At 52.0% G+C, this 21,641-nt stretch overlaps 1 pseudogene across 1 annotated transcript in view; it reads right to left on the bottom strand.

Annotated features, from left to right (window-relative positions):
* Positions 1-1,899: 1,899 nt before the first annotated feature.
* LOC144770899 (alpha-2-macroglobulin-like) overlaps positions 1,900-21,641 on the bottom strand; it is a 198,468-nt pseudogene continuing 178,726 nt past the window's right edge. Inside the window, exons 29-37 of the transcript XR_013599063.1 lie at positions 19,625-19,851; positions 15,844-16,059; positions 15,087-15,211; positions 13,922-14,012; positions 12,291-12,362; positions 5,405-5,507; positions 4,549-4,602; positions 3,037-3,062; positions 1,900-2,180 (exon numbers count right to left, since the gene is read on the bottom strand). The product of XR_013599063.1 is annotated as an alpha-2-macroglobulin-like (transcript). The remainder of the gene's footprint in view (positions 2,181-3,036; positions 3,063-4,548; positions 4,603-5,404; positions 5,508-12,290; positions 12,363-13,921; positions 14,013-15,086; positions 15,212-15,843; positions 16,060-19,624; positions 19,852-21,641) is intronic.

Below are 21,641 nucleotides of genomic sequence, written 5' to 3' on the forward strand. Positions count from 1 at the left end.
AAGTCAATATTTGAGCGATGTATCATATGGGGAGACGTATTACAAACATTTCTACAATCATGCCAGGGGCACTGCTGGTGTGATTGTTATATTACCCTTGTAGAGTCATTCCATATTGACAAAGCCTTTTTTACGTTAGTGTTGACACGCCAAGGTGAACACTGCTGGTAATCGTGCATACGGTGGCCACAAATGGAATCTGTTTGTTGTGGGCACGTTCACGACACTAATACTAGTAGCTCTTAACGATTTTCGTTGAACATAAGTAGCTCTTATTACGCAAAATGTTGGAGACCCCATATCTAGCATCTTTGCCTTCACCTTGAAGATGGCCACCTAAACCGATCACTCAAGTCCTGTGATCGTTGCACGGAGAAGGAGGCCATGGGATAGTTCAATACAGGAGTTTGGAATTCATTTAAGATAGGTGAAATCTGCAACGCAGGCTAAAGAGGTGTCCTCAAGATTTCAAACAACCTGAATTGAAAGGTACAAATGTGGATTTAAGTCTGGCATTTTAGACTGTCCAATAAAGAGAATGCTTTGCAACCGTACAATATTTTCCGGACTGATTTCTATATTTGAAGAAAAAAAAACATTACTTGTCTCATCATTCACACTTGTGGGAAGTTTCTGTCTGAATATCAACTACAACTGTAAAATATAGAAATTTGATAAATCAAATACTCGTGTACAAACCTTGGTGCGGGTCAACTTTCTGTGATATATGTTTCAGTGGCTTTTAGTCACTTTCAGGGGGTGTATATGGGTCACATCCTCGACCGTGTCGCACAAGGAATTACCTGCTAAATAGGCACTCACAAATAGTGAAAATCTGTGCTGGTCATTATAGCTCTGACCCTTGAGCGCTTTTGTGAGATCTTGTCTCATCATTGTACATGTGAGTCTTAAGACAGAGAGGAGGCACTTCTTACGATGAAGACCTCTATGGCAGGTTTACCCCAGTAATAGTCCACCTATGAACCGAAAGGCTCTGGTGGGCGCAGCCTCCTCAAGAGTGTGAGACCCCCCAGTAAATCCCATAAGACGTCATGAAAGTTTATTTTACATATTGAAAGGTAGCCTGGGTAGTGGCCACTGGCGTGTTTCAGTGGTAAAGAGGATGAAGTGTAAGGCACTGCACTGAACAGGAGTAAAACAATGGAAGAAATACAAGGGTGGGATGCTGCGAAAGAAACGGTTGAAGGTTTCGAAGAGCAGATAGTGGGTGCTTTGAGCAGCTTATATTGGCTTACTTTTGTGAAACAGATGGAATAATCAGATTTAAAAAGAGGATCCATTACAATTGGAAAATAAACAGACACCTAGGTGACCAGCAGGAAGGAAGATATTTCAACCTTGGAAACAGTTGTAGAGACTCCTGGAGTTGTTGAGCAGGATGAACAACTAGTAGAAGTCAATTCTCAAGACTTGCTCGTCCCCTCCACCTCTGAGATCGACTTTACTCAAGGCGAAGGTGATCAAGCCAGAGTCGATCCACTGAAATTTAGCTCTGTATTGTGGAGTAGAATCCCTCAGTACCACTCGTCGAGCACCAACAAGCACAGAACGTACAAAGTGAGCGCTACACCATGCGGCGACCACTGGCTCGCCAGGTGCACACTTGTCCGTGGCGAGGGTCACATCTGCACAGGATCCAGCAGTGGTTAATACCTCCAGCTCTAGATAACCCAAGAATAATCTACCTAACCTGAGGTAATTCATTGAAGGACACACTCTTGTATTGCCCTGTCACTCAAGCTGAATCCATGCCCCCAAAATGACAATTGTATGAAGGTCTTCAAAGACGAACAGCCGCTCAAGGATGTGAGTGGAGCGGGTTTCACACTTTCTTACCCTCTTCGTCCTGCTGACCATTGAGGTACAACCACATTGAAGGGCTTTCCAGAAACATTTTATTTGTCATAATCAGAATTACAGGCTCACAACAGAGGGTTAACCTGCTATACTACAGATGGCTGCACAAGAAGTCCATGTTGTTGGTAAGAGTGTGAAGGCGGTCACTGTGAGTGCCACCGCAGAAGGTGCATAACCGATGGACGGAAGAGTGTACAACCGATGGACGGAAGAGTGTACAACCGATGGACGGAAGAGAACACATCCTATCCTGTAGTCCGAGGAGCTCAGGCAGCAGTTGCCGCCTTAGTCACGCCCTGTTCCTGGAAAACAATACAATCTGGTTAATAGAGCCGATAAAGGAATTATCCCCAAAAATATATTCTAAATCTTCAATTAAATTGGACAGATTCTGGGTGAAATTGGGAATCATTCCCACTTCGTACAAAACAAAACACCCTGGAAAATGGCAAAACAAGTATAACAAACAGAAAGTCTGGTTTAAAACCAAACAAAACTATTGATCAGTGAAAAAAAATAAACCGATTGTTGGACGTTGCCATTCTTTGTACGCCAGTTGCCTCAATGGCTGTGTCCAGGTAACTTGACGTGATTTACAGGGACTGGTGCAGTGTCCCACAGTGATTGGAAAAAGGAGAGAGAACCCTGCTTTCCGCTTGATGATCTTCGATGACAAGGAGAGCCAATCTATGTGGTGGCACAGAGGCCACTCGCCAACATTAGTATACATGTCCCGATACCCTACCAGACCAGTATTGGCACACAACCCTTTGGAAGCACGGTGGAACGCTAAGGAAATAACTATATAGAATATTTCTAGAAATAAACTACTGCTTTTTATGGAAATTTAGGAGAAGTTTTACACGGTGCTCAGATACTTCGATACCCAAGAGAAGAAAATCAAAGCACCCAATAAACCGTCGGCCATTCAATATAGCTGTTGAACTTCGAAATGGGGCAAATTGTGAAATTGGGCAAAGCAGTTTTTTGTGCAGTCTGGATTTCAGAAGTTTCCCATTATAAATCATTGTAAAGAAAAGCATTACATCTAGAGAAATGTACTCTACCAACGACCCTCCTCGCCCCCTCCCCCCAACTTGCTGCCAGTCATCATGTTTCGGTCTGATTTCAGAACAACTTCGCTCCATCGGTTCTCACCTTGGGAACTGTCACGGTAGGAGTACCTAAAAGAACAAAAATAAAATAATGTCTTAACAAGGGCTCTTAGAAATAAATATGTCACATATTTGACTTCAGTCAATAAGGTGGGTAGATTGTGCAATGGTAAATGGCTCACATATTAAGAGGGCAGTCTTCAGATGACTTCTTCAGGGCCTTGGGATCTGTTCCAGCCCTCTACACATTACAAAATGCTTCCTTTTGCACAACAGAAAGCCCACCCAGGACTGTTGGTGCATTAAGGGCTGGGTCTCTGCAATTGTTTTGGGCTATAGTTTTGTTTATACTGTCCCCTCCTCTACCTCTATAAACTCAGCCCTGAAGGGATCCTGAATAAGCTCTGTGAATCCCAAACCCCCAGAGGCAGGTGGACGCTCAAGACTCTAATACAGGTCTCAGGGTGGGATACCGCTGTCCAATCACAAGCACACAGGTGGCCCCACGAGGAGTACCATGTGCAGGATCACCAGGCTTGGTTTTACTGGGTGGAAAAGCTGGCCCGTAAAGTCACATGCGAATCAGGAACTTCGGGTACAAGTTAAGCCTGGCCCCCTCCCCGACCGCCTATGGCACGCGAGGAGGGGAGCATAAGAAGGTCCCTCTAGCACCCTTGCCATCCCTCCCTCGCCCTCATTACCTCCCGGCAGCCATCTACAAGCTGGTGAGAGGCAGTAGTAAATGGGACAAGGATTGTCCATGGAATCTGAGGTCTGTGTGCAGAAACACTAATTCTAGGTCCAGTGGGTTACTTGCAGTGGTCAGAGTTAGGTGCTATCTTCTGGAAATATGAACTCGGACCGCCTGGCAACGCCTCCCCTAGCTCTACCTAGCGAGTATTGGGCCATTGGGGATTCCATTTTGTAGGCGGTTCCAGGTGGTGGGAACAGACACTCATTTGGGCCCAGGACTTATTCTACATCAGACTTTAACCCAGTGCAAGAGAGAAAGGCGTGGAGGGAGGGAATGATGGGAAGAACTGGAAATGAGACAGGAAGGGTAGGGTGGTGGGATCAGTTCGGGATTCAGTAGCCTCAGCATTCAGCTGGCTGCACCAGCGGTGGGCGTGCAAGAAAACCTATGGCTCTCTGCACTTCACCGTGGTTTTTGTTTTTACAAATTCAGCAGTGTCTACCCCAAACGTGTGGCTGCAGCCTCTTTCTGCCCCGTTCTGGAGCCTAGATAAAAACAAAGTTTTTTTTGTCTAGAGGCAGTGCTGATGCCCCTGGGGACAACTTCTGGGCACGAGGCGTAGTGATGGGCAGCCTGCTGCCTCTTGGACCTGTGTGAGTGCAGCTCGTAGATATGGCCCTCTAGAGCCACCTTCTGGGCACCAGGAAGGGCGAATATGGAGTGCCAGCGGATGCCTTCTAGGTTTGGTCACCCAGAGTTCTAGGTTTGGTCACACAGAGTTCCGGGTCACAAAGTTACACCCCTGATCAGACTGTGCTCCCCATGTCATCATTGTGTGGCTGATGTTTGTCAATACATTACCTGGGCTGGAAGACTTGCTGCAGGGGGCGCTATACTCGGCGTAGCCAAACTCATCTGTGGAAAGAAGAGTCGCAATGAGTCATAAAGAGCAGCGCTAGCGACCAAGCCTTGCGCCCATACTAGACTGAAACCAATCAAAACAATTGACACAATTTTGATGAGTGATGTTATTTATTCACATCCTCATCCGCATACATTTTATGTATACACATTAAATATATATATAAATAGACAATGTGCCCAGAGATAGGCGTGGGAAGGGGTGGGGGAGGTAAGTGAAACTTTCACACCGAACCCTATTCCTCGCAAATCAAAGGTCAAATGTGGTCACAAAAATAAATAGTTGACATCACATAAGCATGTTATTAGAGCCTTATGTCGAACATTTGCAAAACCTGTCCCAGAGTAAGGTGAAACTCAACCTACGCCAAGCAGGGGTAGAAACGTCGACTTTTACCTCTACACCTACCCATGAACAGATTATTGTTACTGTGTTTTATCATACGGGATAGGTTTTGCAAAATTACAGACAGACACGAATACCACCAGTAATGCATGCCTTCTGAGGCATGTATAACTTACATATGGGTCATACTCACACATAAGGGGAAGCTGAGGCATGTAGAACTTACATTTCAGTCATACTCACACATAAGGGGAATCTTTTCTTAACTTAGGTCATGAATACCAAGCGGTAATGCGTGCTGCGGCATGCATAAATTCTACGCGCCTCAGGGCAAGCCGTCTTTCCCCTTAATTCGTCATATACAAGACCCCGCCCCCTCCCTCAACTGAACCAAATACACCTTGGACAGCAGTGTGATCCCATGAGTAGAGGCATAAGCCCCCATCTTACCTCTCTCGTAGTAAGCATAACCGAGTACCCTTGACTTCTGGACGTTTTCCACCTTTGTCGTTTGCTCCACCCCGAAGGAAAAACTGGTTACATTGCTGGAAATCTGGGGACAAAATAAATAGAAAAATAAAACCATCACTCAGCCAACATGTACCTGAGGAGGCGGGTGGAAGGGAGTGATTGGATAGGAGGGGTGGGGAGGTGCTTATCCATTTTGCCTGGGGTGGAAGATTTCAAACTAGGATCAGGCCAGCTAGATCTGCAGTACAAGACTACCTAGCAGCCAATGGCCGCAAGCAGGTAGGGGTAATCCAAGTCCAGAATACTGCAGGCAAACACAGATCAGTCACCCTCGACAATCAGCCATCAGTAGTCCTGGACCAAGCGGCAGGCATCCCTAGACCCAGCAGCAGGCATCCCTAGACCCAGCGGCAGGCATCCCCCCTCCCCCCTTCCCCCCCCCCCCCCCCCCCCAAGACCCAGCAGCGGCAGGCGTCCCCCCCCCCGACCCAAAAGCAGGTGCTCCCCCACTAGACCCAGCGGCAGCCGTCCCCCTCCCTAGACCCAGCGGCAGGCAGCCGTCCCCCTCCCTAGACCCAGCGGCAGGCAGCCGTCCCCCTCCCTAGACCCAGCGGCAGGCAGCCGTCCCCCTCCCTAGACCCAGCGCCAGGCATCCCTAGACCCAGCGCCAGGCATCCCTAGACCCAGCGCCAGGCATCCCTAGACCCAGCGCCAGGCATCCCTAGACCCAGCGCCAGGCATCCCTAGACCCAGCGCCAGGCATCCCTAGACCCAGCGCCAGGCATCCCTAGACCCAGCGCCAGGCATCCCTAGACCCAGCGCCAGGCATCCCTAGACCCAGCGCCAGGCATCCCTAGACCCAGCGCCAGGCATCCCTAGACCCAGCGCCAGGCATCCCTAGACCCAGCGCCAGGCATCCCTAGACCCAGCGCCAGGCATCCCTAGACCACCCAGCGGCAGGCATCCCTAGACCACCCAGCGGCAGGCATCCCTAGACCACCCAGCGGCAGGCATCCCTAGACCACCCAGCGGCAGGCATCCCTAGACCACCCAGCGGCAGGCGTACCCCCCCCAGACCCAGCGGCAGGCATCCCCCCCCCTAGACCCAGCAGCAGGCATCCCCCCCCCAGACCCAGAAGCAGGTGCTCCCCCACTAGACCCAGCGGCAGACGTCCTTCTCCTAAGACCCATCGGCAGCCGTCCCCCCCCCCCCCTAGACCCAGCGGCAGGCAGCCGTCCCCTCCCCTAGACCCAGCGGCAGGCAGCCGTCCCCTCCCCTAGACCCAGCGGCAGGCAGCCGTCCCCTCCCCTAGACCCAGCGGCAGGCAGCCGTCCCCTCCCCTAGACCCAGCGGCAGGCAGCCGTCCCCTCCCCTAGACCCAGCGGCAGGCAGCCGTCCCCTCCCCTAGACCCAGCGGCAGGCAGCCGTCCCCTCCCCTAGACCCAGCGGCAGGCAGCCGTCCCCTCCCTAGACCCAGCGGCAGGCAGCTGTCCCCTCCCTAGACCCAGCGGCAGGCAGCCGTTTCCCCCCCCCCCCCCCTAGACCCAGCGGCAGGCAGCCGTCCCCTCCCTAGACCCAGCGGCAGGCAGCCGTCCCCTCCCTAGACCCAGCGGCAGGCAGCCGTCCCCTCCCTAGACCCAGCGGCAGGCAGCCGTCCCCTCCCTAGACCCAGCGGCAGGCAGCCGTCCCCTCCCTACACCCAGCGGCAGGCAGCAGTCCCCTCCCTAGACCCAGCGGCAGGCATCCCCAGACCCAGCGGCAGGCATCCCTAGACCCAGCGGCAGGCATCCCTAGTCCCAGCGGCAGGCATCCCCCCCCCTAGACCCAGCGGCAGGCATCCCTAGACCCAGCGGCAGGCATCCCCCCCTAGACCCAGCGGCAGGCATCCCCCCCCTAGACCCAGCGGCAGGCATCCCCCCCCCAGACCCAGAAGCAGGTGCTCCCCCACTAGACCCAGCGGCAGGCGTCCTTCTCCCTAGACCCAGCGGCAGCCGCCCCCCCCCCCCGGACCCAGCGGCAGCCGCCCCCCCCAGACCCAGCGGCAGGCAGCCGTCCCCTCCCTAGACCCAGCGTCAGGCAGCCGTCCCCTCCCTAGACCCAGTGGCAGGCAGCCGTCCCCTCCCTAGACCCAGCGGCAGGCAGCCGTTTCTCCCCCCCCCCCCTAGACCCAGCGGCAGGCAGCCATCCCCTCCCTAGACCCAGCGGCAGGCAGCCATCCCCTCCCTAGACCCAGCGGCAGGCAGCCATCCCCTCCCTAGACACAGCGGCAGGCAGCCATCCCCTCCCTAGACACAGCGGCAGGCAGCCGTCCCCTCCCTAGACACAGCGGCAGGCAGCCGTCCCCTCCCTAGACACAGCGGCAGGCAGCAGTTTCTCCCCCCCCCTATACCCAGCGGCAGGCAGCCATCCCCCCCCCCTAGACCCAGCGGCAGGCAGCCATCCCCTCCCTAGACCCAGCGGCAGGCAGCCATCCCCTCCCTAGACCCAGCGGCAGGCAGCCGTCCCCTCCCTAGACACAGCGGCAGGCAGCCGTCCCCTCCCTAGACACAGCGGCAGGCAGCCGTCCCCTCCCTAGACACAGCGGCAGGCAGCAGTTTCTCTCCCCCCCCCTATACCCAGCGGCAGGCAGCCATCCCCCCCCCCCTAGACCCAGCGGCAGGCAGCCATCCCCTCCCTAGACCCAGCGGCAGGCAGCCGTCCCCTCCCTAGACCCAGCGGCAGGCATCCCCAGACCCAGCGGCAGCCATCCCCTCCCTAGACCCAGCAGCTGGCATCCCCCCCCTCCCCTAGACCCAGCGGCAGCCATCCCCTGGACCCAGCGGCAGGCCCTAGACCTCTCAGAACCCAGCATTTAAAAAATGTAACAAACAAGTCAAAGTGGAAAAGGCAGGAGTTTAAGAGTAATTGCAGAGTAAATAATACTTTCAGACCCACATTTAATCTGTGATCAGGTTTAGGAAGAGTTAAGGTTTATTTATCCAGAAAGATGACGAACAAGAAATGTTGGGGGGGTGGGGGGGAGGGGGAATCTGCATGTGGTGTGCCAGCAAACTAGCCTGCTCATAATAAATGTTGTGGTTCTTTTTTCTATTCAGGTCCGAGTAGAAGGTTGGGGGAGACTTTCTGGGCACATGCCACCGTTCACCATCGCTAGACTGAAGTGACAATTGATAGCGCCAAGAGACGCAGAAGGGCGATGGGAGCTTCAGAGATGCCATCAGTTGAGGCGTCTGTAACAAGGTCTATGAAGTGATTCCTAAAAAGGGACCAATCATGTCAGGGCATGATGACGTCATTACAGTATGAAAGAGATTGTACAGCTATCAGTGTTATGAACTGAGTTTCACAGAGGTCAGGAATGACAACACCTGAGATGTGCAGGGTCAAAGTTCATGCGAGTCTTAAAGTTAAATATTGGAGTACAATATACATATGAATGGACTTCCCGCCACTGGGCAGAGGAAGTACATGACTGAGCAAAAGTAAAGTGTATAAGTACAGCACGCGTCACTTCCACTGTATGAGGAGCAAGCACGGAAGCCATCATCCTCCGACACCAGTCCTAAGCAGTGTTTTCTCTCATTTTTTTCCTCTGTGTGCGGCAGAGAGGGGTTTCTGTGCGCTGCAGCCATGGCTACGTGTATTTGCTTAAAAAAAAACTATCACCCCGCACCCCAGCTCGGTTAAGAGAAATTGTATTCTTCTGATGTAACATTTCCTATACATTGATTCAGTGTCTGTGTAATATGTATGCAATGTAATGTGCTTTAACCAGTAGCTAATTTAAGCTGACACCGCTTCTTCTAGTCTTTGTCGGCGCCGGAAAACCCTTTATAGGTAGCTGTTGCGCATAATAATAATAATAATAATAATAATAATAATAATAATAATCCTTACACTGGTAAGAGTGGCGCAATTAACCCCTTTGCTGCGGCGGCTATTCCGCCGCAGTGCTAAGGGTGAGTCGGGGCCGCGAGGCGGTCCCGTGCTCCTGACGGAACCGCTCCGTCACGGCCCTAAGGTGAGCTGTACTTGTGACGGAACCGTTCCGTCACGGACCCGCCTGCCCATTAGAACGTCAGCGCAGGCACGAAATTCGCGGCAAGCGGGCCGTGACGGAACCGTTCCGTCACCAGCACAGCCCACCCGAAGCTCGCGACGGAACAGTTCCGTCACGAGCATGGGAGGGGTTAAAAAAATTAATTATGAAAGAGCGGGGTTATGGAGACTTGTGGGGCCCTGTTAAAGGTTGGTAAGGAGTATCCATGATGCAGGTGGTCATTGGGGTGCCAACAAATATTGGCACACCAAGCGTCACCAGCACTAAAGCCGGCCCCGGTCAAATGGCACGAATAATTAGTGAAATCATGAAAACGTCCCTCATTGCAATTTGAAACCTTGGCAGCTATGTTGCTGCATTTCTTTTAAAAGGTCTGGGCTTCAGGGTGATTGTGTGCACTTGTTAAGGTTTACGTGTTAATTGCAGCTCCTGATGGGTGCTGCGATTAACAAGAACACTTTAACAAATGCACAGGGACATCTTAAGGATTTTGAGGGCCCTGGGCCAAACTTATTTCTGGGGCCCCGATCACAACAGCTTTGGATTTATGATCCAATTTCAGCTTTTTCTAGTCTTTCTTGGCCAGGTCACCGACACTGCAGAGGCACACTGGTCCAAATTCTAAATGTACTTCCATCTAATATTCAGGGATAGTAATATGTGTTTTCAAAATTGTAACATAGCAGGCAGAAGAAAAATGGTAGGATACTAGTGAGAAATAGGATTTAGTGGCTGAGAAAGGGGGAGAGAAGAAAAAAGGGAGAAAAAAAGTAATGGCGCACAGACGAGAAATGGAGATGGGGTAAAGGAGAAATTGGTAAGAGAGGGACGGAAAGAGAAAGGCAGCCAGAGGGTCTGGAGAACAGGGAGGGAGAACAGAGAATGGATAACCGGTAAAAAAAGCAAAGAACAGGCAGCGAGAGGGGAATGGAATGGGATGGGGGAGAAGGGGAAAGTGGGTAATCGTGGAGCGGGACAGATATGAGGAAGAGGGAAAAGGAGACGGCGAGAGCAGCTGGGGAGTGGAAGAAAAAGGACAAAAGATATGTTGGAGAAGACAGCGAGAGGGGTATGGCAAGGCTTCAGAAGTAGCGTCTCTGCATAGCGAAGTTATGATTCTATATGGAGGCTTTTTCGCCATCATGTTATTTCTAAACGCTCGCTCTATGTAACCGTGCTCACTTGAACAAACTAAGACGGGTGGAAGGCTGGTTAGGCCTTGCCAAGATTTTGAATCGTACCACGATGCAGGTCTGAGCAGATGGCAGCTGTAAGGGTGTAAATGACGGATCCATCTGTCGGGAGAAGTCTCTTCTCTAAAACTTGCTCATTTCTTACAACACTCTCCAAACCACTTGCTGCCGGCACGAGCTCGGGCTGCGGGTGCTATGATTGGCCTAGTCTTCCACTGGCATGGAGTCTATACAGAGTGATACGCTGTATGCAAGACCCAACGCTTCCCGCAGCTTTTGGCTTCCACCGAGAAAGCTCCCTTGTTCGTGACAAATTTCCCTGGTAGTCTCCACATCTCACATGTAGGGCCAGGCCTCATGTACTAACTGGCAGATTTAGACTCTTTGTTAGTCAGCACTTAAAGTGTCCTTCCTCACATTCTAATTGTGTGATGATCCTAGCTGACAGTGGGTGCCTTATGACAGACACTACGTTCAGGGCTTTAAGTGGGCTGGGTCTCACCGGTGCTGAGCAGCGGCATTTTTTTATAGGGGGCCTCAAAACGGGTCTCTATCGGCCTCTGTTTTGTGCTCTGGCACAGGCGGTCCGTGTTTTTTCCGGACTGCAGTGACAGCAGGCACATCGATGTGCGCTGCTCACACTGACTGCTCATTTCTCACTAGTGGAGAAGTTACGGCATGACGTCACGCCAGGTGAGCATTGTAGGGGAAGGGCAATCCTTTAAAGAAAGTCATTTTCTCTCTGGATTTCCCTTCTCTTTTTGAAACTCTGGACGCAGCAACGTTGTTGTGGTGTTACTAGGGCTTTCAGTGTTTTAAAAAAAATTATTATTATATACAAGCCATAGTTGCTGCTTATTTATCTTATGCAACTAACAACCACTGACAAAGCCAATATACTTGTTATATCATAAATCTGGATGCAATGACAGAAACAACAAAATACAAGTCGGGCGGCACACAATGCCTATGACAGAAAAGTTTAATAAGCCACCCAATTACCCGCAGCTCATCTCTGTTAAGAAGAGAATTTATCACGTCTAGAAACACAGCGTGTGCTTTACACACCGTGTTTGTAGACTTGCTGAATTTCTTTTGTTACTAAAGCATGGCTGTGGGCAGATTGTGTGCTTTTGTTTAAAGTATTCATGTTTATCGCAGCTTGTGAATGGCGCTGCAATTAACATGAATACTTAAACAAAAGCACACAATATGCCCCGCAGCCGTGCTCTAGATACAAAAGACTAAAGCAAGGCCCGCCATAATCCCACAGGCTGCCGTAAGACTTAACTGCCGCTCCCTCCTCTTCTTTTCAAGTTAGTCTTTTCCACCCAGGAAACACCCATTTTTCCCACAGCTCACTTTTTGAAAGCAGTGGCATGAATGCTCTTGCGACATAATGTGCTGTGTGTGCACTCCCCACACGCGCCACGGCACGCTCATGGCAACAGAGGTGTGCGCACCTTATTGGGAACAGTGTTTCTAAGCAGCGTTCACCAACCGCAGCTGGGAGCAGGCACTCACGGGTGAGGGGCCATGGAAGTCAGACACAACTGGACGTCCAAGTACCATTCCCCAACTCCAGAAATAAAAAAACGTATGCGCACTTACGCTATCAAAGTAAAGCACGACGTGGCCAGGGGGAGAGGTCTCAAATCTGGAAATCACCTTCTTATTCTTCAGCTAGTTGAGCAAGAGAGAAAGAAAAAAAAAAGAACAATTAGAGTAGGTTAATTAAACATTCACAAAACAAGCTGTTCCAAGACACTCCATAGAGGTGGGTAAGCCTAACCACTAATAGGGAAAGTAAAGCCAAGGTTCTGACTTGGCTCGGAGACTCGAGCAACAAATGAACACTCCTCCAATTCAAAAATGTGTCATATTTTTGCATGTATGTCTTTAACACCTTCAGCGCGGCGCGAATTTTCGCGCTGTGCTGAAGGTTCTAAAAAACGGGCGGGCCATGACGAAACGGTTCCGTCATAAGCACAGCCCAACCAGCGCTCATGACGGAACCGTTCCGTCACAAGCATTGAAGGGGTTAAACGTTTTAGATTAGATCAGACAGAGAGGCATTGGATACAAGTGATGGTTTCCAAACATCAACTAAGAAACAGTCGCGACCCAACACCTGGATGTTGGTGCCATTGCATTTCCCCTCCAGCAGGCGCCATGTCCGACAGTTCAGAGTGGATTGTTCCAATGAGAAGCAGTGTCAGCTCTAATTTGCATAAAGTGAAACCTGATCAGTAGCATGTTACCCAAATTAGCTGCCAGTGTCTAGACACATCATTCCCTGGTGTATGTGTTTGGGCACACCCTTGCGGACTTCGGGCATTACATCAGACGAGGACCGCATGCCCGCTGTGCCCCAGAAACAAGCTACATTTGATCAATAAGACCCACCTAAGCAAAAACCGATCTGGGGTCGCTTGTGTTACCTTCTGGAGGAGGCCACGCCTGGCATTTTGGGATGGGTTGCTTGAACAAGAACAGGGTCAGTACTGATTTGCATAAGGTACGTCTTGGTCTAGAGTGGCACAGTGGGTGAAAAACGATGGATTGGAATCCTGCCCAGAACGATATCTAGTGGACTGGGCTATTTGCAAGCATTCCTTCATCATGATTAATGAACCAAGGCACAAGTCAGTTGCTGTGTGCCCCTATATACTCCCTAGAATGGTTTGATCCATCGAGTCTCCATGAAGCTTACACGGTCAGGGCTCAGTGAACGGTGATGCACCTCAAAAAGAAGTGGGGGACGCTGGCGTCACGACAGGAAGTGACGTCTTGAAAGGTGGCTTGCACCATCAGACTCATTGCCTCCCCTCGCTCACCCCTTAGCAAATGGAGCCACACATTCACTCTTTGGCCGATCTCGCCCCAGAGAGGCCAAAGAGTAAATATGTGGCTCCATTTGCTCCAGTTAACGAGCTTCCGGTAAAATAAGTCGGGGGGGACACCGTCCACCCGCGTGGTACCCCAACTAGCGCCCTGTAGGGGTCATTTTACTGTACACTGACTGCATAGTTGAATAGTTGCCTTGCAATTCAGACCAACTGCGGTCATTGAAACTAAGGTTTGCTTTAAGGAGCAGGAAAGATGGAAGTTCTTCTTGCAGTGAGTGGTGCGCGGTGGAAGTGGATGGAGGGGGAATGTGGACTTGTCGCCATCTTGTTTCACTCAACTCATCCTCCACCCAACTCACCCCCCACCCATTCCCCAGAGCTTCCACCCTTTACCTCTCTCAGGGAGGCGTCATCGGATCTGTGTCCCGAGGGTAACTTTGCATCCACAATGGCCATGTTGGAGGAGTTGCGGCTGCCGGTGTAACTGAAGGAAGGAAAAAAAATACTCAAGTTAACTCACGAGTTATGAGGACGAAAGCAACGTTTGACCTGCTGGGATTCACAGAGAATCAAAGATCACCCCCGGGCTTCCTCCCCGAGGTAACAAATGTAACCTTTAACCTGTAATTAGCCAGGGAAGTAAACTCAGTTGCAACTCACAAACATTCCGCCATCATTAATATTCAATGCAAACAATCAAAAACAGATTTACATACAAAGCCACAAAAACAGTGCAAAGGTCTCATTCAGCAACCACAAACCCAGAAACAGCTCAAATATCATTCAATATTATTTCATGAATCAGAAACAGAACAAGAAAATGCATCACTCAATATCGCACCTCAGTCTGTCCCCTGAGTGCCCGTCAAAGCATCAGCCTCAATGCCGGACCTATCGCCTTCAGGGGGAAACTGGGGCACCCCCACACCAGGTCTCCAGTGAAACCTAAAGTCAAGCCAGTGCTCCTAAAGAGGAATGTCTCTAGTGCCCAGAAGCTATTGGGAGCTTAGACAGGTTGGAGAAATCAAGCCTCTCCGGCTAGAGGCGGTGGGCCCTTGAAAGGGAGGTCACCCTTCACGTCGTTGCTGCCATGGAGACGGTCAGTATGGCCTCTGGCTTTATAGGAATCTACCCGCGAACCTTCATAGTTTATCCTCACTAGGGAGTCGCGATCTGGAGAGATTTGGGGGTAGATGTGCCTCTAGCCACATTTTTGTCCTGCCTCTGTAGAGGTGTTTGAAGAAACTACTAGGATAGAAAGCGAGAGCTCAATCATTCAATGGGTAATCAATACTGCTTTTGGTGCACACTAGTCGACCTAACTATCCTGTACTACCCAAACGACGAGCAGACAGGAAGAATATTCAACCAGAATAGAGGTCAGCACGCTAAATACAAGACACTAGCGGAGGCGGTCGCGAGGGGTTAGAAGACCGTCCCAATAAAAGTCCAGTAGACATACCAAGATCACCCTCAAAAGGGTTGGAGGAGGTCCTGCCATAGGGCGGTCATCCCTTGTACTCACTACTCAGCAGGGACTCTTGACTCGTACATGTACCTGATATTAATGTGGATCGCAAACTTTGCTTGGGCTCCCTGGACACATGTCTCTGGGGATGTCCACGCTTTGATGTCGAATGAGCTTTTCATGGCGTCCAACTCCATATTGTATCGAAGAGTGGTCTACAAGAGGGGAGAGCAAAACAAAGATGGAAATGTGCTCACGTTGAGGGGCATTGATCATGCACAGGAACACAACCAGAATACAACTAGGCAACCTTCCCTACCCACAGCATGTAGCTACCACCAATAAAACAAGGAATAACCGCCCACCTCCCCATCAGAAGGAGACCCTGGGTGTTCAATGAATGAAACCTGGAGAAGAGCCCCACCATCTCAAGAAACCATGTCCCAAACTAACAAGGAGTCAAAGGAGATTCAAGTGTTTGGCAGTGCGTAAGAAGCTTACTGTCCAGGGCTAGGACACATCTTTTTGATGGTGTAAGTAGTATGCATTTAGACCCACGTCCCAATCTACGACTCCTCTAGGAGACTCCAAGGGTTAACGGTTCAAAGAAGAGAGAAGTGGCCCTCGTTGCCTTCAGAGGTTTCTTTATGGATGAACAGTATATGGCTGAAGATGTCAACTGGGTTCAGCGTGCACGTGCTTATAGTGTAATGAACTTATGTGATCTGACAGACGCTCGTATTGGTCCACTGAAGAATTGAATCATGACCCAGGACGGTAGTGCCTGTATATTGAAAACCTAGTCTACACCCAACCCCATGGTGAGATGGTGCAATCTGTGGCTCACCTGCAAGTACACGCAACCGGTTCCGGACACATTCGCTGTGTAGACTCCAGGTACCGTCGGCACGGTTTCGCGTTGCAGAAGAATCTGGTTGTCTTTGTTTACCTGGAACTGTTGAAGTTGGGTTCCTCCAGAGCTGAGGCTCACAGTGTTTGTTCCATTTGGGGCGTAGGTGAGTACCTGAAACTTGGACAAGGCGTCAATGGCGACGGGGGTGTCCTGGAAATGGAAACATCCTACATTACAAAGAGGGCAGTGATACCTCTAATGAGACTAGAGTTCTGTATAATGCTGAGCCTCAAACACATTACTAGAAATACACATAGACATAAAACAGACCAGGTTGGAAGAGTCATTGGCCACAACAAATGGAACCGGATAAGATTCGGTTTACGAAGAAAAGCCATGAGTTAGGAGTGTGAGTGATGTCACCCTGTGCTACAACAGGAAGGGGGGTATGAAACAATCCATGGGTACTCCGCCCCCTTGTAAACCACGACTGACCAGGTGCAAACGTTTCACTGGGTGGATACACCTGCACATTACACCTTTCGATCGGGGGCATGTCAGTTTGATAGAAAACATCTCAATCAACCTGGATTCATGGTACTTGGTTGATGTTCTTGTAACTGGATAAAGAATGGAGAGCAGTCAGGACCCGCTGATGGGGAGGTCGAATGGTGCCATCGAGGTCTAACCTGAATGATCTTCATGCCTGGCTAATTGAAACCTAATACAGACCAAATGGCACCCTGTACGCCGATGCTCACTTCCGCTAGGTGGATGCCGCCACATGCACGAGTGTCAGAAAAGTGCAGACTGATTCCAAAAGGTCATGTCCTAAAAAAAGGCTCAAGTTTGCTTCTGATCTACCACCATGAGGATGTGGTATGCAGGTGTCTACTTCGGAGCAGGGGCATTGGGGTCGCTGTCCGTCCACAGGCAGCAGCTTGTTGCTGTGCAGGTGTCTACTTCTGAGCAGGGGCATTGGGGTCGCTGTCCGTCCACAGGCAGCAGCTTGTTGCTGTGCAGGTGTCTACTTCGGAGCAGGGGCATTGGGGTCGCTGTCCATCCACAGGCAGCAGCTTGTTGCTGTGCAGGTGTCTACTTCTGAGCAGGGGCATTGGGGTCGCTGTCCGTCCACAGGCAGCAGCTTGTTGCTGTGCAGGTGTCTACTTCGGAGCAGGGGCATTGGGGTCGCTGTCCGTCCACAGGCAGCAGCTTGTTGCTGTGCAGGTGTCTACTTCGGAGCAGGGGCATTGGGGTCGCTGTCCGTCCACAGGCAGCAGCGTGTTGCTGTGCAGGTGTCTACTTCGGAGCAGGGGCATTGGGGTCGCTGTCCGTCCACAGGCAGCAGCTTGTTGTTGTGCACGTGTCTACTTCGGAGCAGGGGCATTGGGGTCGCTGTCCGTCCACAGGCAGCAGCTTGTTGTTGTGCAGGTGTCTACTTCGGAGCTGGAGCAGCAAGGAGTGCTGTGCGTCCACCAGCGCCTGACTGGCCGTAGCGGGCACCGGGCAATCTCCCGGTGCACTGCACGGGTGGGGGGGCCGGTTTTGTTACAGGGCCGTTTTTTCAGGATAGCTGCAAAATCAGCCCTGTAACAAAATCGGCCGAAAACCGGCCCCGGCAAAAAACTCGGCGGCACCCACAACCCCCTCGGGGGGAGGGAGCGGCCGAGCACTATGCCAGGGCCGGTTTTAGTTCCCAGTCCGGCCTTGGTGTCCACATAGCTACGTGTTGCTGTGCAGGTGTTCACTTTAGAGCTGCGGCAGCAGGGGGTGCTGTCTGTCCACATAGCTGCGTGTTGCTGTTCAGATGTTCAATTCGGAACGGGGGCAGCAGGGGGCGCTGTCCGTTCACATACAGCAGTGTGTTGCTGTGCAGGTGTTCACTTCGGAGCTGCGGCAGCAGGGGGCGCTGTCCGTCCACATAGCAGCATCTTGCTGCAGGGGCGGCTCTAGGCTCATGGCGGCCCTGGGCAGGAAGCACAGGTAGGGGGCCCCAGAAGAGGGGGTCCGGACGGGGCGGAGCGCAGAGGCCAGTGAAGAGGGGGAGGGGGGTCAGGGTGTTTGGAAGTGGAACAGAGCCGGAGGCCCCCAAATCCCTGCCAGGGACCGCTTCGTAAATATGTATCCATTCTCAGAGGATTATTATATTAAGAATATATATTGGCGTGGTGACCCCTGGGGGTTGCTGGCCCTGTGCAGGTGCACAGCTTGCACATGCTTAAGGTCGCCCCTGGTTGCTGTGCAGGTGTTCACTTCGGAGCGGGGGCAGAAGGGGGCGCTGTCCGTCCACATATTGCTGTGCAGGTGTTCACTTCAGAGCTGAGGCAGCAGGGGGTGCGGTCAGTCCACATATTGCTGTGCAGGTGTTCACTTCGGAGCAGGGGCAGCAGGGGGCGCTGTTCGTCCACATATAGCAGCGTGTTGCTGTGCAGGTGTTCACTTCAGAGCTGGTTCAGCAGGGGGCGCTGTCCGTCCACATATTGCTGTGCAGGTGGTCACTTCGGAGCGGGGGCAGTAAGGGGGTGCTGTCCGTCCACATATTGCTGTGCAGGTGGTCACTTCGGAGCGAGGGCAGCAGGGGGCTCTGTCCATCCACATATTGCTGTGCAGGTGGTCACTTCGGAGCAGGGGAAGCAGGGGGCGCTGTGCGTCCACATATTGCAGTGCAGGTGGTCACTTCGGAGCGGGGGCAGTAAGGGGGCGCTGTCCGTCCACATATTGCTGTGCAGGTGTTCACTCCAGAGCTGGGGCAGCAGGGGGTGCTGTCCGTCCACATATTGCTGTGCAGGTGTTCACTTCAGAGCTGGGGCAGCAGGGGGCGCTGTGCGTCCACATATTGCTGTGCAGGTGGTCACTTCGGAGCAGGGGAAGCAGGGGGCGCTGTCCGTCCACATAGCAGCGTGTTGCTGTGCAGGGGTTCACTTGGGGGCGCTGCACGTGCATAATACATAACATGCACAGCTGCACCGTCCTTGGTCCCAAGGCCTCCCTAAGGCTGCGTGATCTAGCGCTCACATATGAATGAGAGCTAGTAATGAGGACTCCAAACCTACAGTCTTAGAGTGTCAATGACTACTTTATGTAGCTACTGAAGCAGGCCCAGTGTTTTCGGACTTTCGAGTTTCATGCATGGATTCAGATTCTTACATAAAATACAAAAATAAATTAACAAACTCAGTGTGTGTATCTAGTTCAAACAAAATGTAAAACCCCTTGTTGGGAACATCTTTATCAGTATAAAGTCCGAGTTAGTTGTAGGCATTATGTGAGACTTTAAGTGTCTTACTACTAGGAATTAGGGATACGTGTTATTGTAGTCCAGCCATGGGTTTCCTTGCAGGTCACGCATGGAGTAACGGCGCCACCATGTGTCGGCTGCGCGGAGGCACTGGTTCGGCCAATGCTTGTTGGGTCATCACTGGCTGCTGTGGCTGGGGGCCCGCTCTCTGGTTTAGGACTGGTAGACCCTGCGTTGCCTCAAGCACGACTTGTATCCCATGATGCAGTGTTCAAGGCTGTTTTACACCACCAATGGAGCCGCGAGAGACACCCCTCAGTTTTCCTTTTTTACTAACATTTCATGGTAAACTTTTAGGGCTTAGTGGGTGTGCCCCCAATAACCTGTGGGTACGATAACCGCTCCAGCATTAAGTCAGTGAGTGTGGATGCCAGCAGCGCCTACAAGACAGTACATGCAGTCCCACACTGCCAAAGCATGGCCTCTTTTCAGGGTCCTTTAACTCGTCTAATGCACCTCCCAGAGCGACCACCTTACCGTTGTAGAGGCGAAGCCTCCGTTGCCGTTCATCTGGCGACCAAGCCACTGGGCCATGCCGGCAGCGTAGGTCAGGTCCTTGGCGGTCAGCTCATTCCTCTGGAGGTGGCACTGCAGGTAGGTGGCGGTCATGGAGATGTCACTGGACCGAGCCCGCGTTGGGAAGGCGTAGAAGAAGCGGCCTCCAAACATCGGCAGCTCCGGCCCCTTCAGGTGCACGCCGTTTCCTGAGAAGCAAGACAGAGGTCGTGACTAGTCAGATACATGCCGGGGTCCCTGCAAGCCCCTCAGTCTGCACTTCGCAACAGAGAGCTCACACCTATGAAACCTGGGGCGTCCACGGAACGCCAGGATCATCCTCTCCTCCGGGTACATCCCTGGCTCAACAAGCCCTTCATCCCACAGGCCTCACACCTCCTGCCTCAATAACAGACTCAAAGAGCCCTCCACCTACAGCCTCCCCGTCCGTCAGTCCTCCTGCACTAATGTGACTTATGCTGCACCGTCAGGGCCTCTGGTTTGTACTCCAGCCCCATACTCTCCTCAACCTAGTCTGTGCACATATCCCACGTGAGCATCGAAGACACAATCAAGACCATGGGCACAATCCACTCCGGCTCGCCGTCTGACCCTTTTCCACACCACATCTTCAACAAAGCTGGCAGCTCCATCGCACCCCACCTGCGCAACATCATCAACCTCTCCTTCGAGACCACGACCTTCCTTGAGAGCTGGAAATAGGCTGAGATCAACACCCTACTGAAGAAACCCAAAGCGGGCCCGAGCAAACTCAAAAACATCCGGCCCATCTCTCTGCTTCTGTTCCCAGCGAAGGTCATCGAGAAGATAGTCAACATCCAGCTCACCCGATACCTCGAAGACAACAGCATCCTAGACCCCTCCCAGTCAGGATTCCGCAGCATCCACAGCACCGAGACCGCCCTCATCGCCGCCACAGACGACATCAGGATCCTACTGGACAATGACGAGACGGCAGCCCTCATCCTTCTGGACCTCTCCGCCGCCATCGACACTGTCTGCCATCGCACACTACGCACTCTACTCCATGACACAGGGATCCGAGACAAGGCCCTGGACTGGATCTCCTTCCTCTCTGGTAGAACCCAGAGAGTCCGCATCCCACCATTCCGATACGAAGCCTCCGAGATCTGCGGCGTCCCGCAGGGCTCCTCCCTCAGCCAGACGCTGTTCAACGTCTACATGGTGCCCTTGCACGCATCGCCCGACATCACGACCCCAACATAATCTCCTACGCAGACGACACACAACTGATCCTCTCCCTCACCAAGGACCCCCTCCCCGCCAAATCCAACCTCCACCAGGGAATGAAGGCCGTCCCCGAATAGATAGAGGACAGCCACCTTAAGCTTAACACAGACAAGACGGAGATCATCATCCTCTGACCCAACCCCTCAGCATGGGACAACTCCTGGTGACCCGCGTCACTGGGGACACCCCCCGCACCCACCAACCATGCACACAACCTGGTAGTCATCCTCGACTTGAAACTCACCATGACCAAACAAGTGAACGCGGTCTCCTCCACCTGCTTCAACAGCCTCAGTATGCTCCGCAAGATCTACAGATGGATCCAGACAGACACAAGGAAAACAGTCACCCAGGCCCTAGTAAGCAGCGGACTGGACTACGGAAACGCCCTCTATGCCGGCACATCGACCAAGCTCAGACTGCAAAGAATCCAGAATGCCTCTGCACGTCTGATCCTCGAAGTCCCACGTCACGACCACATCACCCCCCCACCTCAGGAACCTGCACTGGCTTCCTGTCGACAAAAGAATCTCCTTCAAGCTCCTGATCCATGCACACAAGGCACTCCACAAGACTGGCCCAGATTACCTCAGTCGACTCTCCTTCTACGCACACAACAGGAAACTCCGCTCAGCAGACTTCTCCCTGGCCACCGTCCCACGCATCCATAGAACCAGTCGGAGGCAGATCCTTCTCCCACCGCGCCACCACAACCTGGAACACCCTT

Source organism: Lissotriton helveticus, chromosome 7 (assembly GCF_964261635.1).
Source record: "Lissotriton helveticus chromosome 7, aLisHel1.1, whole genome shotgun sequence".
In the NCBI taxonomy this organism is placed as follows: Eukaryota; Metazoa; Chordata; class Amphibia; order Caudata; family Salamandridae; genus Lissotriton; species Lissotriton helveticus.